Source organism: Scyliorhinus torazame, chromosome 8 (assembly GCF_047496885.1).
Source record: "Scyliorhinus torazame isolate Kashiwa2021f chromosome 8, sScyTor2.1, whole genome shotgun sequence".
NCBI classification, from domain to species: domain Eukaryota; kingdom Metazoa; phylum Chordata; class Chondrichthyes; order Carcharhiniformes; family Scyliorhinidae; genus Scyliorhinus; species Scyliorhinus torazame.
The window spans coordinates 32,929,433-32,949,320 of NC_092714.1; positions in this window are offsets into that span (position 1 = coordinate 32,929,433).

The window sequence follows — 19,888 nt, forward strand, 5'->3', positions numbered from 1 at the left end:
TGGATAGGCTGGATCATGAGGTTGAAAAGTCTCATCTTTATATTGAGGATAGTATTAATCATGTTGTGTGGCATTGCCACCATGCTAAACAGAATAGATTCAGAACATATCGAGCTGCTCAAAGCCGGGCATCATCCATGGCAACAAGTGAATTTTCTATAAGTAAACAAACAGTCCATATAAATTTGCATCAGGAGATAAGTAAGGGTTTATATATTTAGCAGCTAAAGGGGTGTAAATATTTTAGAACTTGTAATCGGATGTTCATTTTTAAAAAGCAAAGTTATTACATTGTATTTGCCCTGGAAGTGGGGGCAATAGGGACGACATGAAATATGTTTATATTTTGGGATAGCTAAGTTCAAAGATGTGCTAAAGACCATGGAATCAGAATCCAATTCACCTAACAGCATGTCTTTTGGGACTTGTGAGAAAATTCACTTGGCCGTACTTACTTCCAATGCACTTAAGACCCTTCCATGTCTCCAATCCCGTCAGAAAACCTGTCTTCAGTGAAGCCTGCTTCACAGAATAACACAATAGACCCCAAAAATATTAGAAGTAATAACGTCTCTTGTCAAACCTTCCATAAACCCTCCTCCAAATCACATCCTATCCTGGCTTGGAAATAAATTGCCATTCCTTCATTGTTACTGTGTCAAAATTCAGAACACACATCTTCGCAACACGGATGGCAGCAGTTCAAGACAGTAGCTATCACCTCATTCTCATGAACAATTAAGGACGGGTAATATTGGTGACCTTGCCAGTAATAGCCACATTCCATGGGTGAATTTGAAAAAAAAAAGTCAAGAAGAAAAATGAAAGAAAACACATTTAAGGCCCACATGAAAACATTTAATATTCTGAGGATATATTGAAGATCAATATACTATGTACTTGGGGGCAGTTTAATACTGTATCATAACTGGACTTAAGTGGTTAAAGTGTGAATTTTAAAAGATCGTAGAAGAAAAGGAAGCATTAATTTTAAATTTTAAAAGAAGAATAGATGGATATGCATTTTGATATGTATTATGGGAGAGGCATTTTCAGAATCCCAAAATGTATCATGGAATTCAACCAGCCTTCCCCTTTAATGCATTGTTGCTTTTGAAGCACACGTCTTGTTCTCCAGGTGTGGTATTACAATTATGGACATGTGGGTTTTTAAACACAAAACAATGTTCATTCCATGAAATCAACTTAACCTTTTAAATAAATATTGGATCACTTAACACCCCTTACTTCAAAGATAACCCCGAAAATAATACAACACTAAATAATCCTTCAGTTATTCCTTTCAACATCCAAGGGACTTAACACCTTTAAACAGAAACACATCAGGTTAAAGGCATTACTATTATGAGTTTAAATCACCCAAATGATCCAGAGATAGTCTTTCATGGCCGAGATCACAGCAGATCCAGCTCACTGCAAACACAGACACACCCAAGCTCTTTTCCTCAAAACTCAAACTAAAACTGCAAACTGGCTGAGCTAAAAACCCAGCTCCACCCACAGTCTGACATCACTGCATTTCTTAAAGGTACATTGCGCAAACATCCATTTCTTAAAGGCACTCTCACATGACATATGGAAGATTGAAATAGACTCCTCCTACTGGTGAGGCAGTACCATTCCATGTTAGATTGCCAGGTCATGCCAACACAGACAAGCAGGATACAAGATTGGTTCTCCCATTGCTCTCAGGAGGATGATGTGGGAGGAGGTGCAAAGCAGACAGTATTCAACTCTCGCAGCATGTCTGGTGGAACCTATGGAGAGAAACAGGATGAGGATTTTGAGTCTGATACAGATTTGAAACCTTGGGTGGGATTCGCCTGTCCCCAGCTGCGTGTCTCACGGGTGTGGCCGATCACTGGTGGTCCGGAAACCCAAGGGCAGGGGTTATGCTGGCGGAGGGAACTGAGAATCGCAATGGCCGGAGTATTCTGGCCATTAACTCTGTTTCTCTCCATAGATGCTGCCAGGCCTGCTGAGATTTTATTTCCAACATCCACAGTTTCTGATTTCCAGTATCCACAGTATTTGGCTTTTATCATGTGAGGGAAGGAATCTGTGTGAGACTGAGAGCAGTTCCCAAAAAGAAAATGCTGAAAAATCTCAGCAGGTCTGGCAGCATCTGTAAGGAGAGAAAAGAGCTAACGTTTCAAGTCCGATGACTGTTTGTCAAAGCTGGTTCAGCTTTGAGAACAGTTCCGAGGTGGTAGTTATACCGTGCGTTTCGTCAATTATTTTGAACATGGCTTATGTAAGCAGCAATGAAATTCTGCTTGTCTGAGATAATGCTGCAGCTGCCACTGGCCTCTTGCTGTGCTGTCCTTGTGCAGTTGAGGTGATTTACTTTCTGTCAGATGGGGTTAATTAAACAAGAGTATTCGCTGATCTCAGCAACCCATCAGTTAACTGTATTGCATACATGTAATTGCAATTGAGGAATTGCAAAAATGTCCCAAACAACAATTCTTTTTGGATTCTTTCGCTGGCTTTCGAATAATGAGTCACATCAATACTTAATTTCCGCTTCAAACACACGTCCAGGTGTGTCATCTGGGCACAAAATACCATTTGTACATGGGGAATTTCCATCTAAAACTGTTCAGTTCACAAACGTGTGCAATGTTGATTCATCTGACAGTAAGTATCATGTCACAGGGACTGAAACAGATCTGAGTAATGGTGCTCAGATAGTCGAGCTGTACATGGAGCAGATTCATATAAATAGACTATTACAAATGAACTGTGTCATCATGTTGGGAGACTGCATTACTGCATTTCATAGCTCAAAGGTAATGGCTGGAGGACGAAAGTGTTCGGTCCCAAATTAACATTTCCTTATTGCGTCCAACTAAACAGAACTCTCACACTCAACCCTCTGTTTTACATTCGAGGTCATTGGAATTTGATGGATTTTCTCTGGAAGCTGCATACAGGTTGTCACCCACCCAAGTAAAATGCTGGAGTGGCAATATACATTTTATAATGTGGCTTTTATGCTTTAGAAAATCAACATTCTTGTGCTTTCTGAGCAAAGCATCAAATACACCATGGAATAAGGATTTGTTCTGGAAATCCGAGGTCTGCAGCCTTAAAATTGTGGATTTCCTGTCATCCCGAGGTTTGTGTTCCCGGAGGCCTCATGGTTCTGAGTCAGTCCCGTGCTTCAGAGGAGTTTCTCCTTCCTTGTGGCAGACATATGGCTTCCAGGTCTCTATGCCTATCAACAGATGGCACCACAGGGTAATGTGTAATTTGTTATCCTTGTGTTTGCTCTGAAAAACAGACTTTCAGTTTGTCTATCTTATGCAGAAGAGTTCCAGTGCTCGCTTTAGACAGGCCTTAATTAAACTGCTCTCGCTTTAAGGATGTTCGTGTTACACAACACTGGTACTGTTTCATGACGAGATATGATTTGCTTGTCGTACCAGTTGAGGAATCTGAGCTAATGTGCTGTCCCTGTCATACTATTACAGTTGGAAGTTAGTGTTGTAGATGAATCTTGTTTCAAATATTTAAGCTCAAGCACTTTCCTTACCTGAGCTAAATCGATGGCCTTCAGAATTGGTGGCTGTGCTGTCAGCTGGCTTGGCCTGAAGTTCTGATCTGAACCCCCCCCCTCCCATGTTTGGAATCATTCATTAAAACTTAACCTCTATGACTGAGCCACCTGTCCTCCATTTTTAAAACATTCTTTCACGAGATGTGGATACCACTGGCTAATTGCCCTTGAAAAAGGTGGCGGTGAGCCACCTTCTTAATAATAATAATTTTTATTGTCACAAGTAGGCTTACATTAACACTGCAATGATGTTACTGTGAAAATCCCCTAGTCGCCACAGGAAGAGGGAGAATTCAGAATGTCCAAATTGCCTAACAGCACTTTCGGGACTTGTGGGAGGAAACCGGAGCACCCGGAGGAAACCCTCACAGACACGGGGAGAAGGAGCAGACTCTGCACAGACAGTGACCCAAGGCCAGGAATCGAACCTGGGACCCTGGCGCTGTGAAGTTACAGTGCTAACCACTGTGCTACCATTCTTGAAGCACTACAGGAGTAGGAACCACAAGGTGGGCGTCCAAGGTTTCGCCACTCCAGCTTGTGAACTGCATGAGCTACAATCGTTCATGATAGTCTTAATTATATTGGTTTCTTCATGTTTATTTCTTAGCTTTTTGCCATTGTAACTCGGACATGTTTCACATGCATTGTCGCGGTTAAAGCAGTACCAGCTTCAATGCAAGAAATTGGCTACTTAACCATTTCAGTTACAGAACAGCTTAATTTTGATCGTCATGCCATTAATGATGAGATAACTGGAAACTTCCTGTTGTATGTAGCTGTGCCAGTGCAGCTATAAACATTGGTAAAATGCAGCTTTCAGCACTTCTAGTTGCCAACATCGCATTTTCATTGTTGCTTCAGAGATTAATGGTTGATGTCTATCAAATCTCTACCCTGTGTTGGTGCTACAGGTTGAATTGCAGCGTTAAATTGAACTGGACAATCACGGTGCTGGGGTTTCTGTTGGTTTCTGCCTTTCTCAGTCACAGTCTGGCGTAGGCCACTCGCTAAGGAAGTGCTGAGGGAAAACCAACACTTTCAGCCTTGAAGGAAAGAAGAATTGCAAGTAAGTGCAATTGAAAGGAAGTCTCTCTCAGCCTACAATAATAAAAGCGTATGGGTTAGAAGCAGCTCATGGTCAAACAAGACATGGATGTTATGAACAATCTAGTCCAGCCGGAGACAATGGCAGAAGTATGGAGTTTGTGGTGGGCATAAGGACGATGGCTTTGGTCTTACTAACGTTTAGCTGGAAGATGCTACTGTTCATCCAGCACTACAAACAGACTGACAACATGGAGATAGTAGTGGGGTGGAGGCAGGTGATGTAGAGGTTGAGTAGACTGCCATTGGCTCACATAGAGGTTGACCCATGTCCTTGGGTGCTGTTGCCTGGGGCAACATGTAGGTGAGGAAAGAAAGGTGGAAAGGATAGACACTTGGAGAATTCCAGTGGTTATTTTGCATGAGTGGGAATAGAGACCATTGGTAGAGAAGCTCTATAATTGAATTGATAAAACTGAAAACAAACAAGAGGACTGCCACAGAGCTGGAAAATGGAAGTGAGTTAATAGGTTAGCTGCACAGAACATCCTATTGATTTGGAGACCCTTCCAACTTCCAAAGAACATATTATTTGCACCCATTTTTAATCCCAATCATTTCTATTGTATAATATTTTGTAGCATTCAATAACAATCTTTTTTGCAAGATTTTATTCAGAATTTCTGTCTCATTCCATAATTGACATTGACTCTTGTTGCTGTGGCCATTTTTCACTCTTTGTTCATGCGAATTCAACTTTTGAGCACACCGTTGCCTAGGTAGTGACAGCCACTCCTGAATTTGTTACATGTCAAACGCCTTTGGGACATTTCTAAAATAAGTGGTTAAACATGAAATAAAAGAAAACCTTTCTTCAAAAAGCATTAAAACTTTGCAATTCCATGACAAAGTTCAGAAATGCCAAGAGGTCCAGATGCATAATTGAATTCTCATAGAAAAATCTTTAACAGCAAATGTTGCCCTCAGACACATGTTCTCGCCTGCTCAGAAGTTTCAAACTTTTAACTAACTCACTCGACTGTTCAAACCTTACAAATAGTTTAAAGATGTTTCCATTTAATAGACATCCTGACTTTCGAACTCCCAGTACAGGATTCCCTGCTGAACCATCATTCCTCTCCGGCACTGAACAAATGTTTAATTCAGAGGCCCTAAGGGGCCAAGATTTTTCTTAATATTTGCTTGTGAATCAGAATATAAAATGTGTGTGTCTGAACGCTATGTTAGGGAGAAAGTTGGAATGGATCAGTAATACAAAACAAATGGGATTATTCGGGGAGATTTACAGGCTTTATGCTTTCATTTAGCGGGCAAGATTTTATTAGAATTATGGTGTTAATAGTGGTACCGTCTGCAAGGATCTATTTATTTAACAGCACACCGTATTTGTTAAGCACTGTTGACATCAAACTATGATTGGAATGCCCACCCATGCATCTGTTGCTACTCCTCCCATCCATCTATCTAGCTGTTACGCGCATCTCTTCATCCACGCTTTGTGCATTTTCTATCTGTAAGCACTGTTGTTTTACCACCAAAGAGAGGTTAAAGTAAAGGCTCTTTTGGCTGTTGCATGACAGGGAGGTGAATATTAGGAGAATGGTCAAAATTTGTCAGCTATTCTAATCAGCCTCCACTAAATTAACGTTTGTTCAGATTTTATTTTGGTGAGGGAAATCGCCAATTACGAAGCTGTGTTTGGAAATTAAACAAAGATTCTTGTTCTGGGATCACGACCCCGGCGTGTTGGGATATTAAGAATGGAGGGCCAATACGACGCCTTCCAACTGTAAAAGGTGGGAAGTCCCCCGCCACCCCCCCCTCCCCCCCCACAGCTGCCTGTCAGACATGGGAGCTGTTGATATTGGTAAGAGAGGGTGGGGACATCCCAAGGTGGAAGGGCTTATTGAAGACTTCTCGATAAAGATGACATTTTTACAGGCCACAGCCACCAGTTCATTATTTTGGAGGGGCTTCCGCTGTAGAGGGTTTGCCTGCGGCTGCACTTGTGGCCATCTAACGAATGCAGTCAGAGAGTTGACAGCCGCAATTAAAATGCCATTTGCACCATCTGCCTCCCAGTCTTCCACCAGGAAACTGCCTCCAAGTATTGACTAGGATTTAACTGCCATGGAGGGCCTGACCACCAACTGGAAAATTCCAGTCGGCATCCCCTCAGCGTCCGCAATAGGCCCTTCAATTGGCTACCCATCATTTTATGGATAGATAGCCTGCACCCACCTCCACCATCGCCCCCCCCCCCACCCCACCCCCAACCACCCACTTTTAAAATATCCCAGAGGTGGTTATATGCAGGCAAACGGGCCCGCCACATCTGTAACTACTGCTCTAGCCAGCCTCCGCTCTTCCCCACCAGGCTCTGTCCTCTGGCGTGAATCAAAGGTTCCTTCCTGAACCTCATTTGTTCAAGCAAATGTATTTTTGGTGATATGAAAATGCTTCTCAGGTCAGATTTGATTCATTTCTTTAAAAAATATTGTATTCTCTTTATAGCTAAGGACTCTGTGATAATACAACAATACCTTTTCCATAACAGGGCACTAGTTATCCACACAAATCATCTCAGGGTTAGTTAATTTAGGCCATGCTTGTTCATTTTCCCATGAATGATTCTAGGCTTTTACAGACACCCTTCATCAGCAATCCTGCCACTTGAAGTTGAAATCTGGTCATTATACTCATTCCCTTTTCTTGTTCCTTTATCTTTCTTTTTTGCAGAGGTTTCCACCCAAGAACTCCGGTACTCAGTTCCACCAGCTTTGCTTTGACTTCTCAGACAGCATTTTCCCAACTGGACCTATTCCATCACCTTTTCTCTGAGTGCTGACCTTCAGTCATAAGTCACACATGCTCTGTGGCTATAACACACTTCATTACTACATGCAAGCCACGTCTCTTTGTTACTTCAAAATTGATCATTCTAATACACAACATTCTTATAGATACTGCAGAAAGAAACCTTTTGGCCCACTGAGTCTGCACCGAGCCTCCGAAAGTGCACCCTATCTAGGCCCACTCCCCCGCTCCATCCACATAACCATGCGCATTTATCACAACAAATCCACCTTCTTGCACAGTGCAATGCATTAACATCTTACCTTTCCCATTTTTTATGATCTTCTCCTTTGGGTGATAGAATCAGGGGAAAGTGAAAATAGGGTTTATATTTTGTTATAATCTCCACAGAGACAGGGCCAAATAACGTTTAAAAATACATTTGAACTTCTAATAGGTGAAATATTTAAAACCTTTACTGTGACAAATGACTAAAAGCACTATTGAGTAAACACAATTTTTTTGTAGGCAACTTATACTTTAAACTACAAAGGAGAGCATTCCATTTTCATTCTTATCATACATTGCACTCTCCATTGAATTAAAGTCCTTATGGTAAGCTGTCTACAGTTGCTTCCGGCATCCGATTTCCTGTATCCCCACTTCCCTGAGTAGTACGTTCAAATGACCATCTCGAGGCTCTTTCCTGAATTTTGGGAGAGTTTCCTAAATCCAGTAGCAAAGCATGTTTTGATGAATCTTCTTCCTCTGGACATGCCAAGACAAATCTTGTGGAATCTGCAGCAGGGTGTAGGAGGTATCTTTTAGATAAGAGGCCATGCCCCTCCCATAGCTGGCTGTGGTGGTTTGAAAAGTCGAGCAGTCATTTATTCTGCTAACCACACAGAACTTCAGCTTGTCTGAGTTGTTCACTAGTCTGTAGGGAAGCATGTAAGCATGTAATCGTCGAAGTAAATGGATACTTTACAGCACAATTGTTTACAACCTGGTACCTTCAACACCCTTCTGGAACTTTGGGAGCCTCAGATTCTACTCATCGTATGCTCAGAGACTGCTGCCATTGTCTCCAAGTGTAAATAACTTGAATTTTCTCCTCAGTAAAATAAGCTGAGCCTTGCTGCAACAATCAAAACTACCGTACTGTTCGTAGACTTCGGAGCAGGTCACAAGGCCCCTTTATTTACCTGAAACTTAAAAGCTACAGTTTAGATGCAATAATCTTATAAACCTAATGGTTGCAACAAAATTTTAAAACAAAATAAAGCATGCTGGATTATTTTGCCCGCATTGTAACAGCCTGCTGTGAATCAGGTACTCTTTGAAGGTTTGGACATTAATGCCAATGTAAAAAATGAATGGTGGCACCTAACAGTTTCAAAAGTAGACTGTTAGTTTAGTGTATGCTCCACAGAGGTAGAAACATTAGAAGAAACTGAGCTTTATCAATGTTATGAGACATATGCTCATGTCATACAATCATTGCAGACAGTGCAGAGACGTATATTGTCTCAGGTCTGGCGACAAGCAGTGCTCAGCATTCCTCATGTGTAGCTTGAGAGCAGCATGTCTGGCTGTTGTTGGCTTTATCTGGCTATCATCAGGGACAATTGTTCTTAAAAAAAAAATGTTTTTCTCTATCCTCAGCCAGCATGGCTGTTGTGAGAAACCTGAACTCATTCCCCAGCCCTTTACTTTTATATCTGTAAAATAGCTAGAGGTGGGTAACTGAGGGTTTGATATTTAAAAGGTTAATTATGGGATTAAAGATGGATTGAGTTCAAAGATACAATAAGGGATACGCTAAATGTTTAATTTGCTCCTTTCTATCAGTAAGCAATCATTAAATCTCAATGCTTCAGACTTTCATCACTTTTAATATGTGTATAGTCATGTAATCCTTTGGGCTTTTGGGGTAAGACATCCATCTCTAATAGAAGATACAATGGGCTTACTTGTCATTGAAAAGTTAGACACCAAAAGTTCCATAGAGTAAAATTAAAACAGATGGCTTCACAGTGCTGTAGTGTTTCTGTAGAAATTCCTTCATGATAAATGAATCAGAGCACTGGGTCTTATTGCATTTTCTCTATCACCTAGAAATGGCATCTTTATAAGCAGAGTTTGTTTTAAACTTTTATCATGGGTAGCGTGACGCCTAGAATGATCTTTCTTGAATAATATAAAATGTCAAATGGCCAACGTAAGTTAGAAAATCTCATTTGATTCTTCAAACTCACTCCTTCCAGGGCCGATTAGTTCAGTTGGCTGGATGGCTGGGTCATGATGCGGAGCGATGCCAGCAGCATGGGTTCAATTCCTGTGCTGGCTTAGGTTATGCATGGAGGCCCTGCCTTCTCAACCTTGCCCCTCACCTGAAGGTGTGGTAACTCTCAGGTTAAATCACCACCGGTCAACTCTCTTTCAAAGAGGAGAGAAGCCTCTGGTCCTCTGGGACTATGTTTACATTTACAATCTCACCCACTGCGAAATTCAGAGGGCAATCTATAAAATTCTTCCTGCACCTATCTAGCCAAACTCATAACCCTGTCCTTCAGCACAAGCCAAAGCAGAAACCATCGCGATCTGTGAGGCATTTACTCATTTCAGTCTGGCTTTCTCTCCACAATGTTCAATTCTATTTCTCTTGATACTTGACAAGCTCTTTCCTGGTGGTATGAAATTAGGATAACATTAGCTGCTTTTCCTTCACAGTCTAGTCACATACCTATTATTTGGCAAGAAATGAGCTTGACTACTGTTAGATCAGTTTTGGTCCACTGATTTTATTTGTGTGCCATCCAGATCTCTATTCACAATTAAATAGCCTGCTTTTATCATTATTGTCTGTGCCTGCACCTTCCAGTATTTTAAAGATCTTAATCACATTGCCTTTCAATTTTTTGACCATTTAATATTCACTTGGCTCAGTGGGCCAGACTCCATCACTTGACGATGCAACGTTTGGAATCGTCAGTGATCGTTACTGAATCCTTTGTAATTCATCAATGCCTATTTGAAGATCCAGTGTCCAAAAGTGCACATAGTAATCCACATATTCACCAGCTATCCATACAAGGTTCCAAAAGTTGTTTTGATTCACAATCGAGTGCTCTGAAAATACATTCCAAAACATGGTTATCGTTTTTTGGAATGATTTCCTGCTGGAAACAGGAATGTCGCACTGTCGTAACCCGCACAGGACTTACGAAGTGGCAACGATTAAACACTCCATGAACCTCGCCAAGTACGAGCTCCCCCATTAAATAGGACGGGGGCCATGTAGAGCTCAACATCTGTATAAAGTTGGCCAGGGTACCAACAAAAAAGGAAAGAGATCCGGCTGATATCTTTCGTGCCTTGTAAATAATAATAATTGTAATAAAACTTTCTTTCTCTCTACAACTCGGCGTGGGCTCTTTCGGGGTCTACAATACTGCCGATGTGGGTTCAATGGTTTTCTAACGGATAAGCCACCTCACCAACCCTGCTGGGTACAAGTCAGAATCTTTACATTTACATTTCCTCTGTCCAGAAGATAAGAATCATCATAGAATCATCATAGAATTTACAGTGCGGAAGGAGGCCATTCGGCCCATTGAGTCTGCAGCGGGCTAACAAAGAGCACCCTACTCAAGCCCATGTCTCTACTCTATCCCCGTAACCCAGTAACCCCCACTTAACCTTTTTTGGACACTAAGGGCAATTTTGCATGGCCAATCCACCTAACCTGCACATCTTTGGACTGAGGGAGAAAACCGGAGCACCCGGAGGAAACCCACGCACACACGGGGAGAATGTGCAGACTCCGCACAGACAGTGACCCAAGCCAGGAATCGAACCTGGGACCCTGGAGCTGTGAAGCAACTGTGCTAACCACTATGCTGCCGTGCTGCCCGAAGATCAGGTGTGTTTGATGCCAATTTGGAGGATTGGACTCCGTATGCGGAGAAAATGCGCTACTTTTTCAGCGTCAACAGTATCACGGAGAGTGATTGCCAGACAGTCATTCTGCCAACTGCCTGTGGTGCACATATCTATGGCGTGATATACAGCCTCACCTATCCTGTAGCACCTGACACACATACTTTTGAGCAACTAATAACGCTAGTGGGGCAACATTTCAACCCAACGCAATCTGTGATTGTGCAGAGATATCACTTTAATACAGTGGAAAGGACCCCAAGTGGTCAGTCACCGGGTTTTTGTCAAGATTACAAAAGATAGCCGAATTTTGCGAATATGATACCTCCCTATCAGAAATACTACACGACCACTTGATTTGTGGCATCAAAGTGTGGCTACTTAAAATAAATTGTCGGCTGAACCATCCTTAAACCTGCAGCAAGCTGTGCAAATTCCCCTGTCACTCGAAAGCACCAGGGGTGCAGGAAATCCTGGGAAAGGAAGTGAATGCATCACAGTGCGCCTGCTCCTGGTGATCGAACCCGCCCAAGGGCATACCCCGCACTGGGCCAAGGGCCATACAGGCCCGGTCTGGTGGTCGAATACCGAGTCGCCCTGACGGGATACTTCCCCCGAATCTGCAGAGGGAGAATCAGGCCGCTGTGGGACATGTGGTCCTAGGCCCCGGCGTGAGCACAAGCCGCAGGGCAGCCAGAGGTTCCGGTGCCCCGGTAGATGTAGACGTCTCCCTAGGGCCCGTACTTGCTGTCTGGATGTACCAGAGGAGGAAAATCGCATGCAGCTCAATTGTGTGGCGGCACCTGAGGTTGCGCCCAACTAAGTTGTAGTATAAGTGAACGGGCACCTATTCAATATGGAGCTTGATAAAGGCACTGTGGTTTCGTTGCAGGGAGGCAAATGTTCAACCGTGTTCAGAAAGCAGGGCAACATTTAGATTTGAGGGACACTGAGGTCCAATTGACCGAGCCGCTGGACATTACAGGGCCCAGCATGGATCTGGTGGTTTGTGGACGGCAGTTAGTGAACCTCTCACTAATTGTAGTGAAGAGACATGGCCCCAGCTTGTTAGGCCGCGATTGGTTGAACCACCTGTACCTTGATTGGCAACACACCTTCCAAATCCGGGGGCTTGAGAAAAGTATTGGGGAAGTACTCCAAAGTCTTTGAGCACAGATTGGGGAAGATTAAGGGTGCTGTGGCCAAAATCCATGTCGGCTCAGGTGCACACGAGATATTTTAGGGCCCACCCAGTCCCTTACTTTAAAACAAATACTAATTTACGGGATGTGGGTGTTGCTGGATAGGCCAGCATTTATTGCCCATTCCTAGTTGCCCTTCAGAAGGTGATAGTGAGCTGCCTTCTTGAACCACTGCAGTCCCTGAGGTGTTAGGGAGGGAGCTCCAGGCTTTTTGCCCCAGTGACAGTGAAGGAACGGCAATATATTTCCAAGTCAGGATGGTGAGTGAGTCGGAGGGGAACCTCCAGGTGGTGGGATTCCCATGTGTCTGCTAATCTTGTCCTTCTAGATGGTATTGGTTGTGGGTTGAAAGGCGCTGTCTAAGGAACCTTGGTGAGTTCTTGCACCACCTTGTGGATGGTACATTCGGCTGTCACTGTGTCCGCGGTGGAGGGTTTGAATGTTTGTGGAAGGAGGAGCAATCAAGCGGGCTGCTTTGCCCTGAATGGTGTTGAGCTTCTTTTGTGTTGTTGGAGCTGCACTCATCCAGGCAAGTGGAGAGTATTCCAATACACTCCTGACTTGTGCCTTGTAGATGGTGGAAAGGCTTTGGGAAGTCAGAAGGATTACAAGGTGTAGGATACCTAGCCTTTGACCTGTTCTGGTAGCCACAGTATTAACATGGCTAGTCCAGTTCAGTTTCTGATCAATGGTAACCCCAGGATGTTGATTGTGGAGGATTCAGTGATTGTAATGCCATTGAATGTCATGGGGCGATGGTTAGATCCTCTCTTCTGGGAGATGGTCATTGCCTGGCACTTGTGTGGTGCGAATGTAATTTGCCACTTGTCAGGATATTGTCCAGGTCTTGCTGCATTTGGACGTGGACTGCTTCATTATCTGAGGAGTCGCAAATGGTGCTGAACATTGTGCAGTCATCCACAAACATCCCCACTTCTTTATTTTATTTATAAATTTAAATTATTTTTTTTCCAATTAAGGAACTAGGGCAATTCACATCTTTTGCGTTGGGAGGGAGTGAGATCCATGCAGACATGGGGAGAATATACAAACTCCATACCGACTGTGACCCAGAGCCTGGATTGAACCCAGGTCTTTGGCACTGCAAGGCAGCAGTGTTTTCACCCTGATTCCCATTAACCCCTATTTTGCTGGGGCTTCTTGATGCCCACTCGGTCAAATGCTGCATTGATGTCACTCTCACCTCATCTCTGGCATTCAGCTCTTTTATCCATGTTTGAACCAAGGTTGTAATGAGGTTAGGAGCTGAATGACCCTGGTGGAACCCAAACTGAGCATCCTTAAGCATCTGTGAACAGATTATTGCTGTGTAAGTGCCAGTTAATAGCACAGTTGAGGACTCATTCCATCACTTTGTTGATGAAAGAGAGTAAACTGATAGGGTGGCAATTAGCCAGGTTGGATTTGTCCTGTTTCTTGTGTACAGGACACACCAGGGCAATTTTCCACATTGCCAGGTAGATGCCAGTGTTGTAGCTGTAGTAGGACAGCTTGGCTAGGTGTGCGGCAAGTTCTGGAGCACAAGTCTTCAGTACTATAGCTGGGATATTGTCAGGGCCCATAGCCATTGCAGTATCCAGTGCCTTCAGCCATTTCTTGATATCATACTTGCTAAAGACTGACATCTGTGATGCTGAGGACCCTGGAGGAGATCGAGATGGATTATCCACTCAACACTTCTGGTTGAAAGTTGTTGTGAATGCCTCAGCCTTGTCTTTTGCACAGATGTGCTGTGATCCTCCATCACTGAGGATGGGGATATTTGTGGAGCCTCCTCCTCCAGAGAGGTGTTTAATTGTCCACCACCATTCACCGCTGGAGGTGGTATCACTGCAGGGCTCAGATCTGATGCGTTCATTGTGAAATCGCATAGCTCTGTCTATTACTTGCTCCTTATGCTGTTTGGCACACAAGTAGACCTGTGTTGTAGCTTCACCAGGTTGACACCTCATTTTTATGTACGCCTCATGTTGCTCCTGGCATGTCTTCCTTCTCTCTTCATTGGTAATGGTAGAGTGGGGATATGCCAGGCCATGAGGTTGCAGATTGTGAGTGAGTACAATTATGTTGCACTGTTGGCCCACAGCACCTCATGGATGCCCAGTCATGAGTTGCTAGATCTGTTTGAAGTCAATCCCATTTAGCACGGTGGTAGTGCCACACAACACAACATCTTGGAGGGTATCCTCAATGTGAAGACAGGACTTTGTCTCCACAAAGGCTATCCATTGGTCATTTCTACCGATACTGTCATGGACAGATGCACCTGCAGCAGGCAGGTTGGAGAGGATGAGGTCAAGTATGTTTTTCCCGCTTGTTGGTTCCCTCACCACCTGCTGCAGTCCCAGTCTAGCAGCTATGTCCTTTAGGACCAGGCCAGCTCCGTCTGTGGTGGTCCCACCGAACCACCCTTGGTGATGGACATTGAAGCCCCCACCCAGAGCATACTCTATGCCTTTGCCACCCTCAGTGTTTCCTCCAAATGGTGTTCAACATGGAGGAGCACTGATTCATCAGCTGATGGTGGCCGGTACCTGGTAATCAGCAGGAGGCTTCCTTACCCATGTTTAACCTGAAGCCATGAGACTTCATGTGATCCAGAGTTGATGTTGAGGACCCCCAGGGCAACTCCCACCCGACTGTATACCACTGTGCCGCCACCTCCGTTGGGTCTGTCCTGCCGGCGAGACAGGACGTACCCCGGAATGGTGATAGTGGTATCTGGGACATTGTAAGGTATGACTCTATGTGTATGAGTATGTCACACTGTTGCTTGACTAGTCTGTGAGACAGCTCTCCAAACTTCCTCCCCGTATCTGTACGAGTTTCCTCCAGGTGCTCCGGTTTCCTCCCACAGTCCAAAGATGTGCAGGTTAGGTACATTCGTGAACCAGGTGGTTTATTTGCGACAATTGGCAATGGTTTCATGGTCATCTTTAGACTTTTAATTCCAGATTACATTTTTATTGAATTCAAATTTCAGCATCTGCCATTGCAGGATTCAAGCCCAGTCTCCAGAACATTACCTGAGTCTCCGGATTACTAGTCCACCGACAATACCACAAGGCACTATCTCTCCATTGTGACCGGCAATCTGGGCACACCGCTTAAATAGCGAGACAGACCAAAATCAGCCCTGGGCCGGCAGGGGTGGAGGAGCGTGTTTCATATTTGAGGCCTTCAAGCCATCTTTAAAAATGTAGATACACATAACAGGGGCAACTACAGCTGCTGCCTGTCTGTCCTACCAAACATTTCCAGGGCAGAGCACTACTCTTGATTCTATGCTGAAGGTCACTTTAATTCTCTTTGACTGTGAGCAGCCTCTGGCTTCACAGAGGAAGGCTATTGCTAGCGAGGATGGCCTTGTTAGTTCGGAGGGAACTTCACAGCTCTCAAGTGGCTGCAGACTGTGTTTGCTGCTCGCTCCTGCTGGTGGCTGTAAATGCCACCAGCAGGAGGTGTTTGCTGCCACCTCTTTTGCTTCTGTGGCCTGGAGCGAGGAAAGAGAGGATGTAAGATGACCTGCTACCAGTGCTTGAGAGGGGGAAAGTGTACTCTTCCTCCCTTCTGGCATACTCTGCTTCAGTGAGGCTTCCACAATTGAGAATCTACTGGTAGAAGCTGCAGGAGGGGGAGAGAGAGGCGGACTGATTCAAATGCAGCTGCAACTGCCTGGAGGCTGTGTATTTATTTGTTGCCACCCCTTTGCTTTTGTGACTTGCAGTAAGGAAAGAAGGATGTAAGATGATCTGCCAGTGCTGCAGAAGGGGAGGGAGAGCTCTTACTCTGTTCTGGCATTGGTGTGAGTTTTTCCTTGTTAAGCAGTCTACTGCTTTAAGCTGCAGGAGGGAGAGAGTGATGTGGATTAATTTGAATGATCAACGTGATGGAAACATTGAAGAAATGCTTTTGCAGACTGTTGGTGACTTTATTTTACTGTTTACTGTTCACTGTTTAATGCCTGGAGGCCGTGTGTTTATTTGCTGTTGCCTCTTTTGCTTTTGTGGCCTGGAGTAAGGAAAGGAAGGATGTAAGGTGACTTGCTGCCAGCGCTGGAGAAGGGGAGGGGGAACTTTTACTCTCTTCTGGTGTGCTCTGCTTCAGTGTGACTTTCCAGTGTTAGTTACGCACCTCCGAGCGACTTTCCACTGTTGAGAGTCTACTGCTGGGAGCAGCAAGAGGTGGGGGAAAAGGCGGATTGATCTGAATGAGCAATTTGATGAAGATGTTTAAGAAATGCTTTTGAAGATTGCTGGTGGTTCTATTGTACTGTTGAGGGGGGAGAGAGGCACATGTCCTCCTCCTCGCGGACTTAGCAATCCATGGAGGAGGACGACATCCACTCCTGGTGGCTGTGAAGGTCACCGCAGCCCTGGATCATTCAGGGCTTGAGCGCAGAATTGTGCGGCATTCCCCAAGCTCTTGCCCACAAGTGCATCCGTGAGAGCATGGATGCCCTGCATGCCCGGGAATCAGACTGCGTCAACTTTGAGCTTTGGGTTCCACAGATTCACCACCCTCTGCATGAAAAATTCCTTCTCATCTCAGTTTTAAATGATCATCCCTTCAGTCTAAGGCTGTGCCCTCAGATTCTCGTCTCTCCTACTAATGGAAACATCCTCTCCACGTCCACTCTATCGCGGCCTATCAGTATTCTGTAGGTGTCAATAAGATCCCACCTCATCCTTCTGAACTTCATCGAGTACAGACACAGAGTCCTGAACCGCTCCTCATATGACAAGTCCTTCAACCCGGGTTCATTCTTGTGAACCTCCTCTGGGCCCACACATCCTCCCTGAGATACGGGGCAGCTCCAGCAATCCAGGCAGCGCCAGGAAGGCATCAGTGACAGCTGCCGGGACCACAGATGTAGAAGGAGGTTAAAGCCAATGGGTTGCTGGAGCAGTTAAGTCGGGCGTCTTGGGCTGAGAGCGTTTGGGTAAGTTAAGTAAAAGGGTGGGGCTTAGAAAGGGGTTTTAGGGGGGTAAACGGGAATGAAGGAAGGGGCATTTCGACTTGAAGGGTCTGCCCCGCGACCGGCCAAGGGCAGTCCCCGGAGTGCAACCCCCCATTACTTCTCACCCTTTAAACATTTAAACAGGGCTCTCGCCCTGCTGCCCACACCAAGTGTTTTATGGCGTAGCAGGGTATTAGCAGGGTCAGCTGGCTTGAAAACAAATCTAATTGACCCTTAATAATTCATTTTAAATATGGGGAGCAGGGGCTGCTAATTCTGGTGCCCGCCTGCTCCCTGTTTAAAAGGGAAGAGTTTGCGGGTTGGTAGGAAGGTGGGAAGATGGAGGCCCAATCCATTTCATGTGCCCTCCCCATGGGAAACATGCCTTCCAGGGGGATGCACAATTCAGCCCGAGACAAGGAAAATCAACAGCACAAAATGTGAAATTAGTCTTCTTTCCTCCAACTGCTTTCAGGCGCTAGACCACATATCGACAAACTTACTGTTCAATTTTCCAGGTTTTCATGGGTGGGATTTGAACCTCACAGCCTCTAGTACAATATCATAATCCCGAGGCTCACAGATCCTCAGGATTGCACTGAGGTTTTTATTTATTCTTTCACATGGTGTGGGCTTCACTGGCTAGGCCCAGCATTTATTGACCATCACTAGTTGCCCTTCAGAAGGTGGTGGTGAGCTGCCTTCTTGAACCCCTACAGTTCACAGGGGCTGGTTTAGCACACTGGGCTAAATCGCTGGCTTTTAAAGCAGGCCAGCAGCACGGTTCAATTCCTGTACAAGCCGGGCCGGAATGTGGCGACTAGGGGCTTTTCACAGTAACTTCATTGAAGCTTACTTGTGACAATAAGCGATTTTCGTTTCATTCATTTCATTCATGTGGTGTAGGTACACCCAGTGTGCTGTTAGGGAGGAAGTTCCAGGATTTTGACCCAGCGACATAGAACATTACAGCGCAGTACAGGCCCTTCGACCCTCGATGTTGCGCCGACCTGTGAAACCACTCTAAAGCCCATCTACGCTATTCCCTTATCGTCCATATGTTTATCCAATGACCATTTGAATGTCCTTAGTGTTGGCGAGTCCACTACTGTTGCAGGCTGGGCATTCCACGCCCTTACTACTCTCTGAGTAAAGAACCTACCTCTGACATCTGTCTTATATCTATCTTCCCTCAATTTAAAGGTATGTCCCCTCGTGCTAGACATCACCATCCGAGGAAAAAGGCTCTCACTGTCCACCCTATCCAATCCTCTGATCATCTTGTATGCCTCAATTAAGTCACCTCTTAACCTTCTTCTCTCTAACGAAAACAGCCTCAAGTCCCTCAGCCTTTCCTCATAAGATTTTCCCTCCATACCAGGCAACATTCTGGTAAATCTCCTCTGCACCCTTTCCAATGCTTCCACATCCTTCCTATAATGCGGCGACCAGAATTGCACGCAATACTCCAAATGCGGCCGCACCAGAGTGTTGTATAGCTGCAACATGACCTCATGGCTCCTAAACTCAATCCCTCTACCAATAAAAGCTAACACACCGTACGCCTTCTTAACAACCCTCTCAACCTGGGTGGCAACTTTCAGGGATCTATGTACATGGACACCGAGATCTCTCTGCTCATCCACACTGCCAAGAATCTTACCATTAGCCCAGTATTCAGTCTTCCTGTTATTCCTTCCAAAATGAATCACCTCACATTTTTCTGCATTAAACTCCATTTGCCGCCTCTCAGCCCAGCGCTGCAGCTTATCTATGTCCCTCTGTAGCTTGTAACATCCTTCCGCACTGTCCACAACTCCACCGACTTTAGGGTCATCTGCAAATTTAGTCACCCATCCTTCTACGCCCTCCTCCAGGTCATTTATAAAAATGACAAACATCACTGGCCCCAAAACAGCTCCTTGTGGTACACCACTAGTAACTGGACTCCAGTCTGAACATTTCCCATCAACCACCACCCTTTGTCTTCTTCCAGCTAGCCAATTTCTGATCCAAACTGCTAAATTACCCTGAATCCCATGCCTCCATATTTTAGTAGCCTACCATGGGGAACCTTATCAAACGCTTTACTGAAATCCATATACACCACATCAACTGCTTTACCCTCATCCACCTGTTTGGTCACCTTCTCAAAGAACTCTATAAGGTTTGTGAGGCACGACCTACCCGTCACAAAACCGTGTTGACTATCTCTAATCAAATTATTCCTTTCCAGATGATTGTACATCCTATCTCTTATAAACATTTCCAAGATTTTTCCCACAACAGAAGTAAGGCTCACTGGTCTATAGTTAC